This window comes from Triticum aestivum, chromosome 6B, assembly GCF_018294505.1.
Source record: "Triticum aestivum cultivar Chinese Spring chromosome 6B, IWGSC CS RefSeq v2.1, whole genome shotgun sequence".
Taxonomy (NCBI): Eukaryota; Viridiplantae; Streptophyta; class Magnoliopsida; order Poales; family Poaceae; genus Triticum; species Triticum aestivum.
Genome location: NC_057810.1, coordinates 341,749,712 through 341,775,948, shown reverse-complemented (window position 1 = coordinate 341,775,948; position 26,237 = coordinate 341,749,712). Strand labels below are relative to the sequence as shown.

The 26,237-nt window shown below is 46.9% G+C and overlaps 1 long non-coding RNA gene across 5 annotated transcripts; it reads right to left on the bottom strand.

Moving 5' to 3' along the window:
- Positions 1-1,232: 1,232 nt before the first annotated feature.
- LOC123137107 (uncharacterized) lies at positions 1,233-10,570 on the bottom strand. 5 transcript variants are annotated; one of them, XR_006467748.1, is made up of 7 exons: positions 10,025-10,570; positions 9,669-9,858; positions 9,319-9,523; positions 8,990-9,057; positions 7,709-7,873; positions 2,518-2,746; positions 1,233-1,549 (listed from the first exon to the last, which is right to left on the bottom strand). It is a non-coding gene; the product is annotated as an uncharacterized lncRNA (long non-coding RNA). The 5 variants fall into 5 exon arrangements; XR_006467750.1 differs by lacking the exons at positions 1,233-1,549; positions 2,518-2,746 and adding an exon at positions 9,168-9,237 and having other exon boundaries at positions 7,476-7,873; positions 10,025-10,569; XR_006467749.1 differs by lacking the exons at positions 1,233-1,549; positions 2,518-2,746 and having other exon boundaries at positions 7,476-7,873; positions 9,168-9,523.
- Between the last annotated feature and the right edge of the window lie 15,667 nt (positions 10,571-26,237).

Genomic DNA, 26,237 nt, shown 5'->3' with positions numbered 1-26,237 from the left:
CTTTTTTTGAACTAAACATTTTTTTACAACGATGTTCTAGACTTCTCTTATTTTACGACTTGTACTTTTCTCTTTTGAATTGCATGGGGTTTCTTTTTGCTTGAACTTTTACAAGTTGAATTTCTGTCATTTCTTTTATTCCGAACGGACCATCATTTTTAACTTGTACTGATTAATATTTTTAATTCAACCATTTTTTCTTTATAGAACGGACGAATATATGTTTGGGAAAAAGAGTACTTGAACGGATGTATGTATGGTTTTATACTGAGCGTGTTTTCACATACTAGACTTACTCTGTATTTTCGGTATAAATTTCCTATTTTCTTTTGAAGTCAACATTGTTTTGCGACGATATTCTGGACTTCTCTCATTTTACCACTTGAACTTTTACCATTTCTGAATTTGGATTGTTTTTTTGTTTCAGCTTTTTTTCAAACTTATCTGGGACATCGTGTTGAACTTTTTTTCTTTACTTATATGATAGTAATAGTAGAACATTTCCCATACATTTTTTGTCAATTCGTGAGCATCAAGCAAAATAGGCTGGAGAGAGCAGTCAACACAAAACCATACAGAAATCGAAGAAGCAACATAGTATATCCTGATACAAAGTTGGGCAGATGCTTTAGGATTTTTAGAACTGGTGAGGAAAACACATTTAGAATCAACTCGGATTTTTAAAGAATTATAAACTGTAATAAGAAATTTTATGTTATCATCGTCCTTGAACTTGTATGGTTTATATCGTTGAACTGAATGATATTTTTTCAAAAATATGTTTTATGTGTTTATTCTTCTAACTCTTCTTTTGCAATGGTGTTTTGTACTTCTCTCGTTTTGTAACTTGAACTTTTAACATATGAGTGGGTTTTTTATTTCCTGGATTTTTGCATTCAATCGTTGTTGAAACATCGGACATGTCATTATTTTCACTTCACACTTCCGCATTTCTATTTATTAGAAACGGTTTTTTCTTTCTTGTTTTTAATTCAAGCTGACAATTGTTTCTTGTTCGAACTGATCATTTATTTTTTTTAATTCAAATTGATCATTGTTTTTAATTCAGAATTTTTTTAATTTAGAATTTTTTAATTTGAACTGATCATTGTTTTGAATTTGATCTGATCATTGTTTTTAATGCAAAGACCAATTTTTTAATTCAAACTGATCATTATTTTAAGATTGTAAATTATAAGGTAGACTTCTCTAACCTTTTGGCTAGTGAACTTTCTTCTATCTATCATAAGAACTGATACAACAGATTCGTTTGAATTGTTGCTCACAAAAAAGGGCTACTCTTGCTTTACTTAGTGTTATGAAAAGTACTACAAAGATTACTATAAGATCTGTGAACTCAAGGTCGTACATAAGTTGTACTGATCCACATGGGAAGATTTGCTACATACACCTTATGGAATCATACAAGATACCATTTTTTCATCTTTTTTATGCCATAACTACACATCAGCAAGTCTAGCAGTGCCACCTCTCGACATAGTCTCCTTTGCGCTAGTTACCAGTCTTGTTCCTTGGCGAAGCCTCAATTCTTATAAAATCAAAAGGGCAGGCATGAGAGAAAGATAAATGGAACACTACTTGTGCAGTTTGATACTTTTTTGTCATCCTGTAGTGGTTATAGTCCTCTAGTTGCAACATTTCGATAAAAAATCGTGTGTTTTGCTACAGATTACATTACTTGAAAATTTTTGTCTGTTTTCAACTTTAGGTCACGGAGAACCACTAAGTTCTACTACTGGTGTAGACCAAGTTCAAGGACTTTGCTGGCGACAAACTATGACAGTTATCCAGCGGCACCAATAACCTGAAAATGTTTTTTCCTGAAAGAATATCATGCATCATGATTCAGAAGACATACAGTAGCTACACACAGACTAGATTTTTGTAGCAACACATGCACCAAACTTACAGAACTTTTCTTCAACTTATTTTAGGTGATTGCATCAGTACTAGTATGATTGGAAAAAAATTGTTCATATTTGTAGCAGCACACACACGAAACTACAGAATTTTATGGAAATGCACTAGTTCTGATTTTTTAAACTCCTCCAATGGTAGCACATGAACTGACCCAGGCGACCAACAACGGCCCTATATTTGAACTTTTTGGTTTTGCTTGAACTTTTCCTTTTCTTTTCTAGAACTTCACAAAATATGATAAATGTACTTTCAGTACATTTTTCTTTGTAAATGTTTCCCTTTTACTGTGCACGGACTATTTGATTTAATTTTCATACGGGAACTTCTCGCGTGACGCACATGAACTGATTATAATTTATCTCACCAGCACCACAGCAGGAACAAAATGAAATTCTTTCTTGTTTTTAGCTGAAAATAAAAACACCAAAAAATAAGCTTCTTTGGCTCATGCATTATTGCAAACACCTACTATGCAACACAGGTGTCACAGCCTAAATTGAAATACCGATGAAGAAGTCATCGAACAACCTCTCGTCTAGGAGATGCAGGGGCGATGATGGGAGGAAAGAAGTTTACCCTTGGCGGCGGCGCTGTGTCACACCGGCCAGTGCAGTGAGGGGAAGGGGGAGGTACAATGGTGGAATGGGCTTTAGGCGCCGGCCTAGATCTTTCTCATCCGAATGCGAGGAGGAAGGAGGAGGGTTGGGGCGGTGGGCCCTCGTCGGCGGGTTTGGGCACGTAGTCGAGGAGGTGGTGGTCCTTCGCTAGTAGCGTCATGCATGGCGACGCTGGTTTGGGTCGGGTCCTGCAGGAAGAGACAACATGCAGATATAAGCAACAATGAACTACCAAAAAATTTTCCAACCAGTACTGCAGAAACAAGTATTATAGTCCCAAGGAACTACAAACTCTTTTCTCTCTAAAACAAGCAAGATTCACACAAACATCCTACATTTCTAGCATTGAAGTTACTTGTTCATGAACTGACAGATTTACACAAGTAGACCAACCAATGGCGAAATCTACTAACTGTTTTTAATAGAATCAGTAATTTGTACGCGTTGGGGATTCATGTGTTTCGTTGTAACTGAATTTAATAACCAAAATGCAGATTCATACAAAAAACATCCAAAAAGAAGTGAAAGCACTAGGTGGATAAAGTTGAAGCCGACAGCCATGGACAGCTGGTCGCGACGAACTCGACCACCCTGATTGTGACGCCCGGGTAATTAGGCTACAATATCCCATGTTAATGATGCCACGTCACACCCATGGTACTGTTGTTAATCTCGTGTTAGTTCAAAATCGGATTCGAAATTCAAACTTAAAATAAAGTCCCCCAAACGTAAAGATTTTTAAATATTAAAACTAAAATGTTGGGGTGTTGCCAAATAATTGCATAGGTAATTATTGTGGAGAAACCCACACTTTTATAAAATGTTTAAAGGCTCTAAAGTAATTAAAACAGCAGCTATGACATTAATTAATGCCTTTTAAAAATAATAATAATGCAAACTATTTTTAATTAGGTGTTACACTTTTTGGGGCAGTAGAATAAATTATAACATTAATTTAGGAGTTGTATTTATATTTTATAAAACAGAAATTAAAAGAATAAAATAGAAAAGAAAATAGATAAAGAAAAGAAAACAGAAAACAAAGCTAAAAAAAAGAGAAAGCAACCCCCCCACTGGGCTCCGGCCCAGCTGTCGGCCGGCTAGCCCAAAAGGCCCACCGCCCGGCCCACCCCCCCTCACCCCATAACCCCCCCCCCTCCGGTCGGCGAAAACCCTAGCCGACACCCCATTCCCCCCCCCCCCGATCCCCTTCTCCTCCCTTCCCGCCGATCTGGATCGGGATCCGCCCGATCCCGTCGCCCCACCCCACCGGTGCTCGTCCTCCTCCCTCTCTCCCCGACGGCCGCGCAGGACGCCGAACCCCCCTCGTCGCCTGGACCGTCCACGACTCCCACCTCGCGATCCGCATCACCGGACGGCCGCCGCCTCGACCTCCTCCCCGGGACGCCCCGAGCCCCGAGCCCGCTTCCGAGACCCACGCGTCCCCCCCGTGAGCTCTTCCCTCCCCTGCTTCGCTCTGTAGCCGTAGGGGTCGACCCCCGCGCTCGGTCGCATGGCCGGAGCTCGCTCCGGCGCCGCGCACGTCGCGCTCCGGCTCGCGCCGGCTCACCGCGCCCCACGTACCCCCTCCCCTCGCGCCTCTCCGCTCGGTCGAGGCCCCCCCTCCTCTTCCCCTTGTTCCCCTCCGTACCCGAGCGCCCCGTCGCGGATCTCGTCGCCGGCGCCTCCGGTGACCAAATGGTCACGGGGCCGAGCCCCTTGTGCTCAGCGCGTCGCGCAGCCCCCCTGGCCTTCCGTTAGCCCCGTAGCGCGATCCCGACGCGGTCCCGAATCTATCGCCGCTCCGCCGTCCGGCTCGTCCGGCCAAGTCCGGCCGAGCCTCTGCCCCGTTGGACGCGGCATCCTCTCCACGTTCGTGCTCACGCCCGGGCCATTTTGGCCGCCGGACGGCGAATCCGGCGAGGTTCGGCGCCCCTCCGCCACGGGAACGCCCCCGGAGCTCCCCAAGCGGCCGCCGACGTGGCCGACTAGGGCCACCCCTGGGTCACTGACCGTGGCCCTAGGGGCCGCGGCCGGCCTGTTGACCCGGTCAGCTTGCTGACTGGACCGGCCATGCCACTGACCGCAGGCCCCCCCCAGAAACGTTAAAATAAAAATAAATGATAATTAAAATATTAATAATTAATTAAGTAAATACTTAATTTAATTAATCCTGATTAATTAACCTAATGGCTAATTAACCTAATTACTATTGTTAATTAACTAACAGAGTATGACGAACGGGACACCTGTCAGGTTGACCAAGTCAAACCTGTTGACTGCTGATGTCAGCATGAATCATGCTGAGTCATAAATTCATTTTTGAATAAATAATTAATTAATAAATTCCAGAATTATTAAAATCTTTAGAAATCATATCTTTTAATCCGTAACTCGGATTAAATTATTTTCAACATGAAAGTTGCTCAGAACGGAGACGAACCGGATACGCAGTCCGTTCATCCGCCACGCACCCCTAACATATAAACTCGCAACTTTCCCCTCCGGTTCTTGCCGAAACACGAAACACGGGATTATTTTCCCGGATGTTTTCCCCCTTCACCGGTATCGCCCATCCCTACGTTAGGTCACCCCTAGCACAACGTATTGCCGCGTCTTGCTTTGTGTTACATTTGATTGCTCCGTTATTTATTGTGTTCCCCCTCCGTTACTCCTTTCCGGTAGACTCCGAGACCGATGCTGATGCCCCTGTGGTCGACTACGTCACCGACGACCCCTCTCTCTTGCCAGAGCAACCAGGCAAGCCCCCCCCCCCTGATCACCAGATATCGCCTATTCTACTCTATACTGCTTGCATTAGAGTAGTGTAGCATGTTACTGCTTTCCGATATTCCTATCCTGATACATAGCCTGTCCTTGCTACTACTGTTGTTACCATTACCTGCTATCCTACTGCTTAGTATAGGATGCTAGTGTTCCATCAGTGGCCCTACACTCTTGTCCGTCTGCCATGCTATACTACTGGGCCGTGATCACTTCGGGAGGTGATCACGGGTATATACGATATACTTTATAGTTACATTACCTGTGATACTGTTCGGAGATGGGGGCTGAAGGGGCAGGTGGCTCCATCCCGGTAGAGGTGGGCCTGGGTTCCCGACGGCCCCCGACTGTTACTTTGAGGCGGAGCGACAGGGCAGGTTGAGACCACCTAGGAGACAGGTGGGCCTGGCCCTTTTCGGCGTTCGCGGATACTTAACACGCTTAACGAGATCTTGGTATTTGATCTGAGTTGGCTACGAGCCTATACGCACTAACCATCTACGTGGGAGTAGTTATGGGTATCCCGACGTCGTGGTATCAGCCGAAGCACTTCGTGACGCCAGCGACTGAGTGGCGCGCGCCGGATTGGAACGTAAGCCTGCTCTTGTATTAAGGGGGCTAGTTCCGCTTTCGGCCGCGTACGCAACGTGCAGGTGTGCTATGGGCGATGGGCCCAGACCCCTGTGCGCTTAGGTTTAGACCGGCGTGCTGGCCTCTCTGTTGTGCCTAGGCGGGGCTGCGACGTGTTGATCTTCCGCGGCCGGGCATGACCCAGGAAAGTGTGTCCGGCCAAATGGGATCAAGCGTGCTGGGTAAGATGGTGCACCCCTGCAAGGAAGTTAATCTATTCGAATAGCCGTGATCTTCGGTAACAGGACGACTTGGAGTTGTACCTTAACCTTATGACAACTAGAACCGGATACTTAATAAAACACACCCTTCCAAGTGCCAGATACAACCGGTGGTCGCTCTCCCTCAAGGACACGAGGGGAGGATCGCCGGGTAGGATATGCTATGCGATGCTACTTGGAGTTGCTACTTGGAGATGCTACTTGAAGGACTTCAACCTACCCTCTTCTGCCTGTTGCAAGACGAAGGTGACCAGAAGCGTAGTCTTCGATAAGACTAGCTATCCCCCTCTTATTCTGGCATTCTGCAGTTCAGTCCACTGATATGGCCCTTTACACATATACCCATGCATATGTAGTGTAGTTCCTTGCTTGCGAGTACTTTGGATGAGTACTCACGGTTGCTTTATCCCCCCTTTTTCCCCCTTTCCTTTCTTTCTGGTTGTCGCAACCAGATGCTGGAGTCCAGGAGCCAGACGCCACCGTCGATGACAACCCCTACTATACCGGAGGTGCCTACTACTATGTGTAGCCCGTTGACAACGACCAGGAGTAGTTAGGAGGATCCCAGGCAGGAGGCCTGCGCCTCTTTCGATCTGTATCCCAGTTTGTGCTAGCCTTCTTAAGGCAAACTTGTTTAACTTATGTCTGTACTCAGATATTGTTGCTTCCGCTGACTCTTCTATGATCGAGCACTTGTATTCGAGTCCTCGAGGCCCCTGGCTTGTATTATGATGCTTGTATGACTTATTTTATTTGTAGAGTTGTGTTGTGATATCTTCCCGTGAGTCCCTGATCTTGATCGTACACATTTGCGTGCATGATTAGTGTACGATTGAATCGGGAGCGTCACACTGATGCCATGGGGTTGGACTAAGGACGTCACACATGCGCCCTTGACGACGGCAAAGAGCGCGGGAGACTACAACTGCCAGCACTACAAAAACACATATCGACTCTGTAGCCAGAGACTACAACACATACACACATTCCTGAATTGCAAATTTGCAAAACATATTTACATACTACATCAAGGTGCTATCTCTGCACTTATAAACTTTATGGAAGGTGAACTCACGATTTTTCTTTTTGAACTTTGTTTCTTTTTTTCTCCGAACTGATACAAACTTCCACCACGTACTTGTGTGATTTTATTTTCAAACAACACAAGACAAGAGCTGTATTTACATCATCGATACATTTCCAACCATTTCATTGCTGGAAAGCAAGCAAACATCTTTGTCCTATTTATATAACCCAACCTTTTTTGTAGAAGTGAATCACATAATAGAGCAAAAACTAGAAGCTGATCATGAATAGTGTTAGAAATTTAGTGCACACATAAGAAGAAATAGCAAATACGAGTGGAGCAGCAACAATACGGATATGTAAGAGTTCTAGAATTTCATAAAAAATGAAGTAGCTTGATCTGGCTAGTACTACCGTAACTAGATACATGTAAAAGTTAAAACAAGTTCAAAAGAAATTTAGAAAATGAAACTGAATTGATGGGCTTACTTCATGAATTAAATTGTACACCATAGCATCTTGTCTGGACGTACACGAAGGAGCCGGCGGGCTGCACGTCGAGCCACGCTGTGCAGAGAATTGATGTCGAATGATTCAGTCTCGGCGGGCTTGGAGCATGCCATTGCTGCAATCAGAATTTTTCACCATTGATTCCTGAACAATAGGTACAAGAATCACCAAAAGTTGGACTAAAGCTCTAGGAATTTTAGCTCAAAGAACAAACACGTTTAAGTTCAAAGGTGAAACATAGTTTAAACGTTCGATTTTCTGCATAAGGAAAATCACAGAAGCAACATAGTTCGACTACTGAATGTTTTGGGTTCTTTTATGTACCCTTTGTTATCTTTTTGTGAACTCCAAATCACAATTACAATCACTACTACACAACAATATGCATTTGTACTGTCCATAACAACGAATTAACCCAGACCAACTAATTTATTAAGGCAACAATATTTAAACTTGGTTTGAGCTTTGTTTCTTCCCATTTTTGAACTTGTGCAGCATGTATATCTGAACTTGTGACAGATAGTTTTTTCTGCTTTTTATAAGATGAACTAAAAAAACATAAAATGGTGAAGTGAAATGTTTTGAATCTCCAGGGAGCCTCTCGACGAACTGGAGTTCGTGTATACCAGGAGGAGGAGCAGGAGAAGCTGATGGCTCATCTCGAAGTACATATAAAGCCCATTAAAGAAAGAATCAGCTTGTTTGGTGACCTAAACTGATGCATAGAAGCACAAGTGTAGAATTCTTCATAGGCATAAGAACAAATATGTAGGGTGCACATATAATAGTTCAGGATTTCATCAATACATTAAGGTTTATGAACTGAAAAGAACGCAAAAGGTGAACTGAAAATCAAATAAAAGTTGTATCCAATATAAGGGCAAAAGAACCACACAATGATATTTATCCTCTCCCATCTTATTTATCTTGTGTAGTTCTCGCTATACTAATGGAATGAGGTGTTGAGCAGTAACTAAAATCATCAAATAGACAACCCACTCAAGCGTCCTCCATGAACAGAATTAGGATATTACTATTACAACCAAACAAAAATCAATCCTACAGCACACATAAACCGTGATGTCAGGAGCTACAACAAATCACAATGCACAATGTACTTCCCCTGCCTATCTAACATTTTTGTTGCATTATCTCTTCTCCGTCTTACTATCAGTTCTACACCTCAAGATAAGTCAGGCAACTCCAAGCTTGCTTTCGCAACATTGGATTAGACACGTATGTTTAGTGCTGATTAATTACCTGATGATTTGAGCAGCTGATGGTGGGGCCTTTGATTTATTTTTCTTGCACGATAGTGGGTTTGGGCCCTGCAGAAGGAATAGCAAATGTTAATGGTGCCCACTAGATCATAACAAGCAAATATAGGCGTGCTCATGCATATGACGAATATCTGAAAAACAGTAGACGAAGATACAACCTTTGCTCTGTTCGTCAAGCAATTTCAGCTAGTGGTCCGCAAGCAATTTCAGAACACCATGCAATTTCAGCTAGTGAAACATGTGATGAAGAACAGAACTCAAAAAACAAGATTTTTGGAGATGGAAGAAGGCGTCGGACGTCGGGTGAACCTGCTACTCCTACTCCTGAGGACTGACGGCTCCAGTGAAGTGGAGCTGATGGAGGCGGGGTTCAAGAGCAGCGGCTGGGTGCACCGGGATTTGGCCGCTGTAGGGGGATACGCTGCCCCTACTCATGCGGACTGGCGGCTCCGGTGAAGTGGAGCTGATGGAGGCGAGGTTCATGAGCAGCGGCTGGGAGCGCCAAGATTTGGCTCTGTAAAGATGAAGTGCACATCACATTAAAGGTGAACTAAAAATCTACCTAGCAACCTCGTCCTATTCCATTACTCATAACATGATCTATAGAAAGACTTACGTCCCAAATAAAATACATGTAGAGATGTAGTATAGCAACATACCAGAGGGCGGCCAATGCCACTGATGGTGGACGCTGAAGCAGTGGCACAGTCAGTGGAAGTCCCAGGTTATTTGTAGAAAAAGTTTGAGAGAAATATCACCGTAATTAGTCTCTGAAAGCTATCTTCAGAACTGTTCACAAGGATGCCAATGATGAACTGAATCATTTAGTTTTGTCTTCTCCCCTCAGATCTGAATCAAGAGTAGCAACAGTTCAATTAAAAAAATGATAGTTCATGAATTTGTGCTGACCAAGAAAACCCATCAGCACATGGAATGCCTTGGTGAACTGCACTCACTCAATCCCCAAAATCAAAAAGAAATTGCAGGGGCGGGAGAAAACGAGAGAAAAGCATACCGATGCGCTATTGAACGGCAACATTGGTGAAGCTGCTATTGTCGAAGGGGATCAAGCCCATCAGTTCAATCGGTCTATGGACGGCTGGAAACGGGCTTGAAGCAGGACGGAGGCGACCACACGCGGGGGAGGCCACGGTCCCTATGTGCAGCGACGAGGTCGAATTCGTGACCTGCAGCCGCGGGAGGCCGCGACCTGCAGCCGAGGGAGGGTGAGACCTGTAGCGGGAGGGTGCGTTGCGGTGGGAGGTCGGGCGGCGCGTAGGAAGGCCGAGAGGGGCGGCGCCGCGTGATGGGAGGTCGGGCGGGGCGGCGCGGCGCGGTGGGAGGCCGGGCGGGGCGGCGCGGTGCGGTGGGAGGCCTGGTGGGGCGGGGCGGCGCGGCGCGGTGGGAGGCCGGGTGGGGCGGCGCGGTGGAAGGTCGGGCGAGATGGGGGCGGCGCCGTGCAAGGTCGGGCAGGCGTCGCGGCGCGGTGGGAGGATAAGGTCGAGAGGTTGGGGATGACGTGCTCGGGACAATTTTTTATTTTAAGCTTGGGCCGTTCGACATTTGCGGATCGCTCGTCTATATAGGGCGCAGGATAACAGAATATTATTTTTATCGACACCTCTGTCTCTAAACATGTGGTCATGATTATCGATTTTGGCTTTCGCTTGAGGATAAACGAGGTATAAGCTTGGGGGAGTTGATACGTCCATTTTGCATCATGTTTTCATATTGATATTTTTTGCGCTATGGACTGATATTTCACTTTATAATACAATTCTTATGCATTTGCTCTCTTATTTTGCAAGTTTCATATGTAGAGGGAGATTGCCGGTAGCTGAAATTCTGGACCGGAAAGGGCTATATCAGATATACCTTTTTTGCACAACTCCAAATGAGCTGAAAATTGGCGGAGAATTATTTTGGAATATATAAAAAATATTGGCGAAAGAATCAACAGAAGGGGGTCCACCAGGCAACCACAAGCCAGCCCCCCCTAGGGCGCGTCCCCTGAGCTTGTGGGCCCCTGGCAGGCCTCTGAAGCCCATCTTCTGCTATATGATCCCATTAGACCTAGAAAAAAATCAGAAAGAAGGTTACGGGACGAAGCGCTGCCATCTCAAGGCGGAACCTGGGCGGGAGCACTTTTTCTCTCGAGCGGGGCGATTCCACTGAGGAAACTTCCCTCTGGGAGGGAAAATTGAAGCCATTGTCATCACCAACGATCCTCTCATCATGGGATGACCAATCTTCATCAATATCTTCACCAGCACCATCTCATCTCAAACCTTAATTAGTTCATCTCTTGTGTTCAACGTTTGTCTCAAAACTTCAGATTGGTACCTGTGGGTTGCTAGTTGTGTTGATTACATCTTGTAGTTGATGCTAGTTGGTTTATTTGGTGGATGATTATATGTTCAGATCCTTAATGACATTCAATACCCCTCTGATCTTGAAATGATTTGTGAGTAGTTGCTTTTTTTCTTGAGTACATGAAAGAAGTCTTGTCATAAGTAATCATGTGGATTTGGTATTCGTTCGATATTTTTGATGATATGTATGTTGTTGCTTCCTTTTTAGTGGTGTCATGTGAATGTTGACTACATAACACTTCACCATACTTGGGCCTAAGGGAAGGCATTGTGGAGTAGTAATTAAAGGATAGGTTGCTAGAGTGATAGAAGATTAAACCCTAATTTATGCGCTATTCCATAAGGGGCTGATTTGGATTTATCTTAATTCTTCTTTCATAGTTGCGGATGCTTGCGAGAGGGGTAATCATAAGTGGGAGGCTTGTTCAAGTAAAAACAACACCCAAGCACCGGTCCACCCACATATCAAATTATCAAAGTAGCGAAGGCGAATCAAACAAACATGACGAAAGTGACTAGATGAAATTCCCATGTGTCCTCAAGAATGCTTTCATTATTATAAGAGACCGTTCTAGCCTGTACTTTGCTACAAAAAGGATTGTGCTACCTTGCTGCACCTTTGTTACAATTGGTACTTGTTGCTCATTACAATTACCTTGCTATCAAACTATCTGTTGCCGACAATTTCAGTGCTTGCAGACAATACATTGCTGAAAATGGCTTGCAATTTCTTCTGCTCCTCATTGGGTTCGACACTCTTACTTATCAAAAGGACTATGATTGATATCCTATACTTGTGGGTCATCACTATCAAACGGGGATGAAATCGGTGAAGAATCCCATCTGGAAGGGCAACTTTTGGAGCTGTCTGCATGTCAAACGACTGCTGAAATGACCACGTGTGGTCATTTGAAACATCGTCTTTTGTGTTGTCTTTTTGTGCTTTGGTGAAGCAGTCATCAAATATTCATACAAACTCAGATTTTACATTCTTGGGCTTGTTGGATTCGTATGAATGACGTTGGTCCATTTCTGGTCTTAGATCTTGATTTGGAGCACTTTGGACAAATGACATTTTCTGACTTTCGAAATGGCTAAGCCTAACCCCTCGCTGGCTCCGTATATAACCCATCCTTGGTCCTTTTTGTGCTTGGTCCTAGGTTGCATCAAAACACTTGTAGACGCAAGAAAACAAAGAAAGCTAATAAAAACCAAATGAATTCACAAATCTGCAATGCTCACAATGGTAAGTGCAAAAAAACCCGGCAATCATGCATAATGGACATATATTTGGTCTAGTGGGACATAATATACGAAGAGACATGCAACATATGAGCTCTAAAAATTCGTAAAATATAGAACCATCAACCTCCCCACGCTTAAACCTTGCTCATCCTCGAGTAAGAAGGTTGACTACAAAGAGCTCATTGCTACCAACTCTAAAGCATACATTGAACAAAACCCCAAAACCGATAACCATGGGCATCGTGCAAGCATGCAAAAGTTAACTAGCAAGGGAGTAATACAAGCTATACCCTTAGTTCCATTGCCATGGAGTGTGAGAAAGAGGAAAATATTTTTGTGGAGTCCAAATTCCCATTGCCAAAGGTTCCGAGAGGAGGTCAATATTATGTTAGGAACACATTAATAACTATCATAGTCAAAATAAATCAAGCATTAGCGATCACTTCAAAAATAGCAACCCGAGGCATACCAAGTACAATAGCAAGATCATCTGTCTATGTTATTCAACCGCTTAACTACCTATGCAGCACTGAGGGCAAACCTATGCCTCACACTTAAGGGAATGATAGAAAATGGTTGGGGCTTTGAGAAGTCAAAAAAACAAAGAAAGTCTTGCATCAACGCAGCTGACCATTAGGCAATGGAGAAGGCATTATGATCGATGGCAACAAAAGGAGTAGTGATTGCCTTGCAACTAGGATGCACATAGAGCTATGAATATGTGAAAGCTCTCCTATGGACTAAGTGGGAGTGCATCCAACTTGCTTGCTCATGAAGACCTAGAGCTTTTGAGGATGCGCGTCATTGGAATATACAAGCCAAGTTCTTTAGTGTAGGTTCCCACTAGTATGAAATATGAAGCTCATGAAACTTTGTACTTGACAATCCATAAAGTGATGCTACTTTGAAGTACAAGTTTGGTAAAAGGATAGTAGCATGCCCCTTCCCTCTAATGATCATGCTCGGGAAATGTATCACAGTACAAACCACATCGGGACCTTCCTAACCCAAAGGCCTCCCATGTGGGTCGGCTTACGGACAACCCCTCTCTTTCGCCTTTGAGTTCCACAATGCCTATATCCTAATAAGCTGAGAATACTACCCTTGTTGGAAATATGCCTTAGAGTCAATAATAAAAGCATTATTATTATATTTCCTTGTTCATGATAATTGTCTTTATTCATGCTATAATTGTGTTATCCGGAAATCGTAATGCATGTGTGAATAACAGACACCAAACATGTCCCTAGTGAGCCTCTAGTTGACTAGCTCGTTGATCAACAGATAGTCATGGTTTCCTGACTATGGACACTGGATGTCATTGATAACGAGATCACATCATTGGGAGAATGATGTGATGGACGAGACCCAATCCTAAACATAGCACAAGATCGTATAGTTCGTTTGCTAGAGTTTTGCAATGTCAAAGTATCTTTTCCTTAGACCATGAGATCGTGTAACTCCCGGATACCGTAGGAGTGCTTTGGGTATGCCAAACGTCACAAGTAACTGGGTGACTATAAAGGTAGACTACGGGTATCTCCGAAAGTGTCTGTTGGGTGACATGGATCAAGACTGGGATTTGTCACTCCGTATGACGGAGAGGTATCACTGGGCCCACTCAGTAATGCATCATCATAATGAGCTCAGAGTGACCAAGTGTCTGGTCACGGGATCATGCATTACGGTACGAGTAAAGTGACTTGCCGGTAACGAGATTGAACGAGGTATTGGGATACCGACGATCGAATCTCGGGCAAGTAACATATCGATAGACAAAGGGAATAGCGTACGGGGTTGATTGAATCCTCGACATCGTGGTTCATCCGATGAGATCATCGTGGAGCATGTGGGAGCCAACATGGGTATCCAGATCCCGCTGTTGGTTATTGACCGGATAGTCGTCTCGGTCATGTCTGCTTGTCTCTCGAACCCGTAGGGTCTACACACTTAAGGTTCAGTTACGCTAGGGTTGTAGGGATATGTATATGTAGTAACCCGAATGTTGTTCGGAGTCCCGGATGAGATCCCGGACGTCACGAGGAGTTCCGGAATGGTCCGGAGGTAAAGATTTATATATGGGAAGTCTTGTTTCGGGCATCGGGACAAGTTTCGGGGTTATCGGTATTGTACCGGGACCACCGGAAGGGTCCCGAGGGTCCACCGGGTGGGTCCACCTGTCCCGGGGGGCCACATGGGCTGTAAGGGGGTGCGCCTTGGCCTAATGGGCCAAGGGCACCAGCCCCACATAGGCCCATGCGCCTAGGGTTTAGAAGGGGAAGAGTCCTAGGAGGGTAAGGCACCTCCTAGGTGCCTTGGGGGGGAGGGAAACCCCCCTAGGCCGCCGCACCCCCTAGGAGATTGGATCTCCTAGGGCCGGCCACCCCCCCTTGGCACCCCTATATATAGTGGGGGAGAGGAGGGACTTCATACCTGAACGCCTCGGCCTTTGGTTGCCTCCTTCTCCCTCCCCAACACCTCCTCAACCTCCATAGTGCTTAGCGAAGCTCTGCCGGAGTACTGCAGCTCCATCAACACCACGCCGTCGTGCTGCTGCTGGTGCCATCTCCCTCAACCTCTCCTCCCTCCCTTGCTGGATCAAGAAGGAGGAGACGTGGCTGTTCCGTATGTGTGTTGAACGCGGAGGTGCCGTCCGTTCGGCGCTGGTCATCGGTGATTTGGATCACGTCGAGTACGACTACATCATCACCGTTCTTTTGAACGCTTCCGCTCGAGATCTACAAAGGTATGTAGATGCATCTAATCACTCGTTGCTAGATGAACTCCTAGATGATCTTGGTGAAACGAGTAGGAAAATTTTTGTTTTCTGCAACGTTCCCCAACAGTGGCATCATGAGCTAGGTCTATGTGTAGTTCTTCTTGCGCGAGTAGAACACAATTTGTTGTGGGCGTAGATTTGTCAACTTTCTTGCCGTTACTAGTCCTTTCTTGCTTCAGCGGTATTGTGGGATGAAGCGGCCCGGACCAACCTTACACGTACGCTTACGTGAGACCGGTTCCACCGACTAACATGCACTAGTTGCATAAGGTGGCTGGCGGGTGTCTGTCTCTCCTACTTTAGTTGGAGCGGAATCGATGAACAGGGTCCTTATGAAGGGTAAATAGAAGTTGACAAATCACATTGTGGCTTTAACGTAGGTAAGAAAATGTTCTTGCTAGAACCCTAATTCAGCCACGTAAAACTTGCAACAACAATTAGAGGACGTCTAACTTGTTTTTGTAGCAAGTGGTTTGTGATATGATATGGCCAAAGTTGTGATGAATGATGAATGATCTTTATGTGATGTATGAGATGTTCATGCTATTGTAATAGGATTCACGACTTGCATGTCGATGAGTATGACAACCGGCAGGAGCCATAGGAGTTGTCTTTATTCTTTTATATGACCTGCGTGTCATCAAGAAACGCCATGTAAATTACTTTACTTTATTGCTAAACGCGTTAGCCATAGTAGTAGAAGTAATAGTTGGCGAGCAACTTCATGGAGACACGATGATGGAGATCGTGATGATGGAGATCATGGTGTCAAGCCGGTGACAAGATGATCATGGAGCCCCAAGATGGAGATCAAAGGAGCTATGTGATATTGGCCATATCATGTCACGTTTATTATTTGATTGCATGTGATGTTTATCATGTTTTGCATCTTGTTTACTTAGAACGACGGTAGTAAATAAGATGATCCCTCACAATAATTTCAAGAAGTGTTCCCCCTAACTGTGCACCGTTGCGACAGTTCGCTGTTTCAAAACACCACGTGATGATCGGGTGTTTTATTCAGACGTTCACATACAACGGGTGTAAGACAGATTTACACATGCAAACACTTAGGTTGACTTGACGAGCCTAGCATGTACAGACATGGCCTCGGAACACAGAAGACCGAAAGGTCGAGCATGAGTCGTATAGAAGATACGATCAACATGAAGATGTTCACCGATGTTGACTAGTCCGTCTCACGTGATGATCGGACACGGTCTAGTTTAACTCGGATCATGTAATACTTAGATGACCAGAGGGATGTCTAATCTAAGTGGGAGTTCACTAATAATTTGATTAGTTGAACTTAATTATCATGAACTTAGTCTAAAATCTTTGCAATATGTCTTGTAGATCAAATGGCCAACGTAGTCCTCAACTTCAACGCGTTCCTAGAGAAAACTAAGCTGAAAGACGATGGCAGCAACTATACGGACTGGGTCCGGAACCTGAGGATCATCCTCATAGCTGCCAAGAAAGATTATGTCCTACAAGCACCGCTTGGTGACGCACCCGTTCTCCCTGCAGAACAAGATGTTATGAACGCTTGGCAGGCACGTTTCGATGACTACTCCCTCGTTCAGTGCGGCATGCTTTACAGCCTAGAGCCGGGGCTCCAAAAGCGTTTTGAGAGACATGGAGCATATGAGATGTTCGAAGAGCTGAAAATGGTTTTCCAAGCTCATGCCCGGGTCGAGAGATATGAAGTCTCCGACAAATTCTTTAGCTGTAAGATGGAGGAAAACAGTTCTGTCAGTGAGCACATACTCACTATGTCTGGGTTGCATAACCGCTTGACTCAGCTGGGAGTTAATCTCCCGGATGATGCGGTCATTGACAGAATCCTCCAGTCGCTTCCACCAAGCTACAAGAGCTTTGTGATGAACTTCAATATGCAGGGGATGGAAAAGACCATTCCTGAAGTATTTGCTATGCTGAAATCAGCAGAGGTAGAAGTCAGAAAGGAACATCAAGTGTTGATGGTCAATAAAACCACTAAGTTCAAGAAAGGCAAGGGTAAAAAGAACTTCAAGAAGGACGGCAAGGAGGTTGCCGCGCCCGGCAAGCAAGCTGCTGGGAAGAAGCCAAAGAATGGACCCAAGCCCGAGACTGAGTGCTTTTATTGCAAGGGAAGCGGTCACTGGAAGCGGAACTGCCCTAAGTACTTAGCGGATAAGAAGGCCGGCAAAACAAAAGGTATATGTGATATACATGTAATTGATGTGTACCTTACTAGTGCCCGTAGTAGCTCCTGGGTATTTGATACCGGTGCAGTTGCTCACATTTGTAACTCAAAGCAGGGGCTGCGGAATAAGCGGAAACTGGCAAAGGACGAGGTGACGATGCGCGTCGGGAATGGTTCCAAGGTCAATGTGATCGCCGTCGGCACGCTACCTCTGCATCTCCCTTCGGGATTAGTTTTAAACCTTAATAATTGTTATTTAGTGCCAGCTTTGAGCATGAACATTGTATCGGGATCTCGTTTAATTCGAGATGGCTACTCTTTTAAATCTGAGAATAATGGTTGTTCCATTTTTATGAGAGATATGTTTTATGGTCATGCTCCTATGGTGAATGGTTTATTCCTTATGAATCTCGAACGTGATGCTACACATATTCATAATGTGAGTACCAAAAGAAGTAAGGTTGATAATGATAGTCCCACATACTTGTGGCACTGCCGCCTTGGTCACATAGGTGTTAAACGCATGAAGAAGCTCCATGCTGATGGACTTTTAGAGTCTCTTGATTATGAATCATTTGACACGTGCGAACCATGCCTTATGGGTAAAATGACCAAGACTCCGTTCTCAGGAACAATGGAGCGAGCAACCGACTTATTGGAAATCATACATACTGATGTGTGCGGTCCGATGAGTGTTGAGGCTCGCGGTGGCTATCGTTATGTTCTCACCCTCACTGATGATTTAAGTAGGTATGGGTATATCTACTTAATGAAACACAAGTCTGAAACCTTTGAAAAGTTCAAGGAATTTCAGAGTGAGGTTGAAAATCAACGTGACAGGAAAATCAAGTTTCTACGATCAGATCGTGGAGGAGAATACTTGAGTCACGAGTTTGGGGCACACTTAAGAAAATGTGGAATAGTTTCACAACTCACGCCGCCTGGAACACCTCAGCGTAATGGTGTGTCCGAACGTCGTAATCGCACTCTGTTAGATATGGTGCGATCTATGATGTCTCTTACCGATTTACCGCTTTCTTTTTGGGGCTATGCTTTAGAGACTGCCGCATTCACTTTAAATAGGGCTCCGTCGAAATCCGTTGAGACGACACCGTATGAATTATGGTTTGGGAAGAAACCTAAGCTGTCGTTTCTAAAAGTTTGGGGATGCGATGCTTATGTCAAGAAACTTCAACCTGAAAAGCTCGAACCCAAATCGGAAAAATGCGTCTTCATAGGGTACCCAAAAGAAACTATTGGGTACACCTTCTACCTCAGATCCGAAGGCAAGATCTTTGTTGCCAAGAATGGGTCCTTTCTGGAGAAAGAGTTTCTCTCGAAAGAAGTAAGTGGGAGGAAAGTAGAGCTTGATGAAGTATTGCCTCTTGAACCGGAAAATGGCGCAACTCAAGAAAATGTTCCTGAGGTGCCTGCACCGACTAGAGAGGAAGTTAATGAAAATGATCAAGATACTTCTGATCAAGCCCCTACTGAAATCCGAAGGTCCACAAGGACACGTTCCGCACCAGAGTGGTACGGCAACCCTGTCTTGGAAATCATGTTGTTAGACAACGGTGAACCTTCGAACTATGAAGAAGCGATGGCGGGACCGGATTCCGACAAATGGCTGGAAGCCATGAAATCCGAGATAGGATCCATGTATGAAAACAAAGTATGGACTTTGACTGACTTGCCCGTTGAGCGGCGAGCCATAGAAAATAAATGGATCTTTAAGAGGAAGACAGACGCGGATGGTAATGTGACCATCTATAAAGCTCGGCTTGTCGCTAAGGGTTATCGACAAGTTCAAGGGGTTGACTACGATGAGACTTTCTCACCGGTAGCGAAGCTGAAGTCCGTCCGAATCATGTTAGCAATTGCCGCATTCTATGATTACGAAATATGGCAAATGGACGTCAAAACGGCATTCCTTAATGGTTTCCTTAAGGAAGAATTGTATATGATGCAGCCGGAAGGTTTTGTCGATCCTAAGAATGCTGACAAAGTGTGCAAGCTCCAACGCTCGATTTATGGGCTGGTGCAAGCATCTCGGAGTTGGAACATTCGCTTTGATGAGATGATCAAAGCGTTTGGGTTTACACAGACTTATGGAGAAGCCTGCGTTTACAAGAAAGTGAGTGGGAGCTCTGTAGCATTTCTCATATTATATGTAGATGACATACTTTTGATGGGAAATGATATAGAACTCTTGGACAGCATCAAGGCCTACTTGAATAAAAGTTTTTCAATGAAGGACCTTGGAGAAGCTGCTTATATATTAGGCATCAAAATCTATAGAGATAGATCAAGACGCCTCATAGGTCTTTCACAAAGCACATACCTTGATAAGATATTGAAGAAGTTCAATATGGATCAATCCAAGAAGGGGTTCTTGCCTGTGTTGCAAGGTATGAAATTGAGCTCAGCTCAATGTCCGACCACGGCAGAAGATATAGAAGAGATGAGCGTCATCCCCTATGCCTCAGCCATAGGTTCTATTATGTATGCCATGCTGTGTACCAGACCTGATGTAAACCTTGCCGTAAGTTTGGTAGGAAGGTACCAAAGTAATCCCGGCAAGGAACACTGGACAGCGGTCAAGAATATCCTGAAGTACCTGAAAAGGACTAAGGAAATGTTTCTCGTTTATGGAGGTGACGAAGAGCTCGTCGTAAAGGGTTACGTCGACGCTAGCTTCGACACAGATCTGGATGACTCTAAGTCACAAACCGGATACGTGTATATTTTGAATGGTGGGGCAGTGAGCTGGTGCAGTTGCAAGCAAAGCGTCGTGGCGGGATCTACATGTGAAGCGGAGTACATGGCAGCCTCGGAGGCAGCACATGAAGCAATATGGGTGAAGGAGTTCATCACCGACCTAGGAGTCATACCCAATGCGTCGGGGCCGATCAAGCTCTTCTGTGACAACTCTGGAGCTATTGCACTTGCCAAGGAGCCCAGGTTTCACAAGAAGACAAGGCACATCAAGCGTCGCTTCAACTCCATTCGTGAAAATGTTCAAGATGGAGACATAGAGATTTGTAAAGTACATACGGACCTGAATGTAGCAGATCCGTTGACTAAACCTCTCCCTAGAGCAAAACATGATCAACACCAGAATTCCATGGGTGTTCGATTCATCACAATGTAACTAGATTATTGACTCTAGTGCAAGTGGGAGACTGTTGGAAATATGCCCTAGAGGCAATAATAAAAGCATTATTATTATATTTCCTTGTTCATGATAATTGTCTTTATTCATGCTATAATTGTGTTATCCGGAAATCGTAATGCATGTGTGAATAACAGACACCAACATGTCCCTAGTGAGCCTCTAGTTGACTAGCTCGTTGATCAACAGATAGTCATGGTTTCCTGACTATGGACACTGGATGTCATTGATAACGAGATCACATCATTGGGAGAATGATGTGATGGACGAGACCCAATCCTAAACATAGCACAAGATCGTATAGTTCGTTTGCTAGAGTTTTGCAATGTCAAAGTATCTTTTCCTTAGACCATGAGATCGTGTAACTCCCGGATACCGTAGGAGTGCTTTGGGTATGCCAAACGTCACAACGTAACTGGGTGACTATAAAGGTAGACTACGGGTATCTCCGAAAGTGTCTGTTGGGTGACATGGATCAAGACTGGGATTTGTCACTCCGTATGACGGAGAGGTATCACTGGGCCCACTCGGTAATGCATCATCATAATGAGCTCAGAGTGACCAAGTGTCTGGTCACGGGATCATGCATTACGGTACGAGTAAAGTGACTTGCCGGTAACGAGATTGAACGAGGTATTGGGATACCGACGATCGAATCTCGGGCAAGTAACATATCGATAGACAAAGGGAATAGCGTACGGGGTTGATTGAATCCTCGACATCGTGGTTCATCCGATGAGATCATCGTGGAGCATGTGGGAGCCAACATGGGTATCCAGATCCCGCTGTTGGTTATTGACCGGAGAGTCGTCTCGGTCATGTCTGCTTGTCTCTCGAACCCGTAGGGTCTACACACTTAAGGTTCAGTTACGCTAGGGTTGTAGGGATATGTATATGCAGTAACCCGAATGTTGTTCGGAGTCCCGGATGAGATCCCGGACGTCACGAGGAGTTCCGGAATGGTCCGGAGGTAAAGATTTATATATGGGAAGTCCTGTTTCGGGCATCGGGACAAGTTTCGGGGTTATCGGTATTGTACCGGGACCACCGGAAGGGTCCCGGGGGTCCACCGGGTGGGTCCACCTGTCCCGGGGGGCCACATGGGCTGTAAGGGGGTGCGCCTTGGCCTAATGGGCCAAGGGCACCAGCCCCACATAGGCCCATGCGCCTAGGGTTTAGAAGGGGAAGAGTCCTAGGAGGGTAAGGCACCTCCTAGGTGCCTTGGGGGGGAGGGAAACCCCCCTAGGCCGCCGCACCCCCTAGGAGATTAGATCTCCTAGGGCCGGCCACCCCCCCTTGGCACCCCTATATATAGTGGGGGAGAGGAGGGACTTCATACCTGAACGCCTCGGCCTTTGGTTGCCTCCTTCTCCCTCCCCAACACCTCCTCAACCTCCATAGTGCTTAGCGAAGCTCTGCCGGAGTACTGCAGCTCCATCAACACCACGCCGTCGTGCTGCTGCTGGTGCCATCTCCCTCAACCTCTCCTCCCTCCCTTGCTGGATCAAGAAGGAGGAGACGTGGCTGTTCCGTACGTGTGTTGAACGCGGAGGTGTCGTCCGTTCGGCGCTGGTCATCGGTGATTTGGATCACGTCGAGTACGACTACATCATCACCGTTCTTTTGAACGCTTCCGCTCGCGATTTACAAAGGTATGTAGATGCATCTAATCACTCGTTGCTAGATGAACTCCTAGATGATCTTGGTGAAACGAGTAGGAAAATTTTGTTTTCTGCAACGTTCCCCAACAACCCTAGCCAAAAGGCCTGCGACGATTTACGACCATTCTACATTTGGTTGGGATCAAACAGGGGCCTCCCATACAAATGTTGACGCTTTCGACGCAATGAAGTCGCATTTCTGGACAGCTGACTTGGATGCTTGTCCAACACAGGCAAGAAATGCACATAAAATACATCCAAAAGGTAATGTATGTAATACTGATCGCAACGAGGTCCAGTGGGTATGAGGCCCAGCCGGAATCGGTTCCAATCGTTACTGAGGGGAGGGGCGCATGCACGTACCGATCGTCGTCGCCTACTCCGTCGCCGCGCCCTAGGGTTTTGTTGCGTCGAGTGCCGCGTCTGCGTACTGCGGGTCCTGGCCGTGCTCGCCGCATCCCTCCTCTCGGTGCGATGGCTGGTACTGGTGGTGTGCCTCCTCCCGGAAAGCGGCCGCCTCCGCCTAGCGGGGCAAATCGTGCTAATGGGGCGCCGCCGTCGGGTCAGGGCAATGGCCGGGGCGCGCTGCCGGCGCCGGCGCCGGGTGCTGGGCGTGGGACGTGGCGCTCCCCAAGCCCGCTGCGGGACGCGGGTCGGGTGGCCCTGGTGTGACGCACTTTGCTGGCGGGGCGCCTGCTGGGAGGCCGCCAACACCGGTCCTGCCATCGGGCGGGCGAGGCGGGCCGGGCTCCGGTCCTCGGCCGGTGGCTTCCGGCGGTGCTGCGGTGGCCGCTGCGGGCCGGGGGGCTGCGCCACCAAGGCCACCTGTGTCTTCGGGTCCGCAGCCTAGACCAGCCCCTCCATCCCACATTGTTGCTCGCCTGTCTCCGCCGTTGCAGTACAACGTTGGTGGTACTGTGGCTACGCCCCGGGGTCAATGGGGGGATGACGGCTATGATGCCTATGGGGCTGGCCAGCACCGTGGTTCTTCGTCCACGGGTGGAGGTCGTGGTTATGCATGGCAAAGCGATGGTTCGGCTGAGAGGCCGTTCTTGGGTCCTTCCGGTGGCTTCGTTGAGGGGCCTTCTGGTCCGGTTAATCGGCAGCGGGGAGGTTTCCGTGGCCATCATGTTGGTCGGGCGGTCGAGGGGGCTGGTACCGTCCACGACAACCGCCCCCACCTGTTGTTGTCGAGCAGATGATAGATAACAGGGTTGCTGAGGAGCCAGTGTTGACCGGTCACGCTATGGAGGTGGTGACGGCTCTTCCTACTGTTCAGGATCCTGAGAACGAGGTTATGGCCGATGTGTGTATGGAGATGACGGATAGGGCTGAGTCTGATAGGGCGTCCAAATGGGCGCGCAAGAAGGAAAAGATGCTTTGTTATCGATGTGGCGACAAGGGCCACTTCATTGCGGAGTGTGTGGCTCTGTTATGTGATACCTGCGGTAAGCCCGCACACGACTCTGGGGACTGTCCGATTCCGCGAGATCAGGCACCATCGCTTATGATGTATGGAGTATACTGTGCTGAGCTCACATTTTTGAGTCTCTGAGTGAGCGAGAGGTTACTGATGAGACCCCGAGCATGACTATGGGGATTGTCAAGGTCACCAGATGGGAGGTCTCTGGGACACAGATCGTGTAGAGGCTTCGGGAGCTGGCCCCTGGGGATTTCCAGTGGGACCTTGTCAGTCTCACTGATAAGATGTTCAGAGTTGAGTTTCCTTCGATGGAGGATCTGCAGAGGTTGCTGAGTTTTGGGATGTGTAAAGTGCCGGGAACTGATTGCATCCTTGAGTTTCATGAGTGGAAGCAGGTGGAGCCTCAGGGTAAGCCGCTTACTCAGGCTTGGTTGCGATTTTCCGGGGGGGGGCCTCCAAGCCGTTGCAGGATGCTCGGGTTGTGGCCAGCTTGGGCATTTTGTTGGGGAAGCCTGAGCGAGTGGATATGGCGTTCACCAGAGCTCACGGGATTGCTCGGGTTCTGGTTAGTATTCTAAACATTCAGTATGTGCCGGAAGTGGTTAAGTGGTCTTATCGAGGCAGGATTTATAATCTGGTTATTGAGTTTGAGGATGAGAGCCTTTTGGCTGCGGCGGCTCACGGGTCCGACATGGATATGCACGAGGGTGACGGCAGCGCGGAGCAAAGGAGCCGCCGGTCGAAGACTCTGGACGACAGTTGTCCAAGGGACCAGGGTCCGAGATCGCGATGACCGGGGATGGAGCGGCTCCACCCTCCTCGGTGCCTACGACGACTCTGAGATTTGGGTCCTTCGAACCCGCTTCTGCACCCCCGAGGCTGTGGAGTGATCGGGTTAAGTCCGAGGAGGCTTTTGAGCTCGCGTTACTGCTTTGTGGTTGAGGATACTGTGTGTACTAGTCCTGGGGTTCCTAGGGCTTCGTCGACTCGGTCTAGGAGCGGAGGAGGTGAGTCGCAGGTGGCCACTCCCTCCTGCTCAGCACGATGTCCCTCCTCGGACGTGACGCCGGGTTCGTGGCTAGTTTGTCGGAGGGGTCCCGGGGTAGGCGGCCTCGGATGCCTTCTCTGCTGAGGGGGGATTCGGGCAGGTGGCCCCGTGTCCTTCTCTATGTTGGAGGGGTCTGGGGCAGGTGGCTCAGATACCTCCTCTCCTGTCACGTCTACCTCTCTGCTGGTGGCGACTTTGCCATCGGGAGGGGGCTCAGGGCAGGTGGCCTCAGAGCCCTCTTCTCCTGAGGCGCCTATGGTGGTGGCCTCTCCGGTGCTGGGTGGGAAGTTAGGGCAGGCGGCCCATGCACTCCCTTCACCCCGCTCGCCGCCGGCTCCATCCTGTGGGGCGCACCAGACGTCTGAGGCCATGGTGAGTGCCTTTCCACTTCCTGGCGAGTCTGCTGGGGAGTCCGTGCAGGCGGACCGGCCTAGCGGTTGGGGTGAGGCAGGTGGCCCTACCCCGACCAGGATCTCTCGGGAGGAGGTTATTGCGTTTGGAGGGATTAAGGATCCGATGTCTAAGGGGCGACGGGTGAGTGGCCGTCTCCAGACTTAGCCGGATGTGGACGACATTCAGCAGCAGTGCGTCATGAGGGCGGCCAAGCTCCGTGACGTTGTGGTCACTACTGGTATGTCGTTTAATACTTCTAATTACATTCTGCATTTTTCTATGATGAGATTATTGAAAATGCAAATCAATTAGGAGTTTCACTAGGTAGTAATGTTACTGAAATCTCTAATTCTGTTAATGATCTTCTGGATCTAGAGGCTGAGCGGGCCTTAGAGATGATTCGTAATATAGCGGTGGTTAAGCCCATGAGTGATTTTGAGGTTGATGCGTTGGGGGTCAGGGTGCTCGACAATTTTTGTGCGGATCTTATTCCTCCCATACCTAAGGCGGAAGAAGAGGATGGTGAGGACCGGTTGCAGAGTCAAAATGTCTCTAAACGCAAGTGGAAACAGAAGGTGTACCCGGTGTCCGCAGTGTAGCAGTGCTAGGATTCGTACGGCTAAAAAATTCCATGATGAACTATGAAAGGAATCTTTTGGAATAGCAGAGGTCTAAAGGACTTGGCTAAAAGAAGGTTTCTTGCTGAGGCGTCTATCGAGCATCGATTAGATTTTATCGCTCTATCGGAGACAGGTAGAGATAATTTTGCGCCACAATTTCTAAATACTTTGTCGGGAGGTATTGATTTTGATTGGCATTGCCTGCAACCGAGAGGGAGATCGGGTGGTATATTACTCGGCGTTCGATGCGAAGCGCTCGAGGTTCGAAGTGTGGTAATGGGTGACTTTGCAGTCAAGTTTCGGGTGCGTTCAAAGGACGATGGGTTT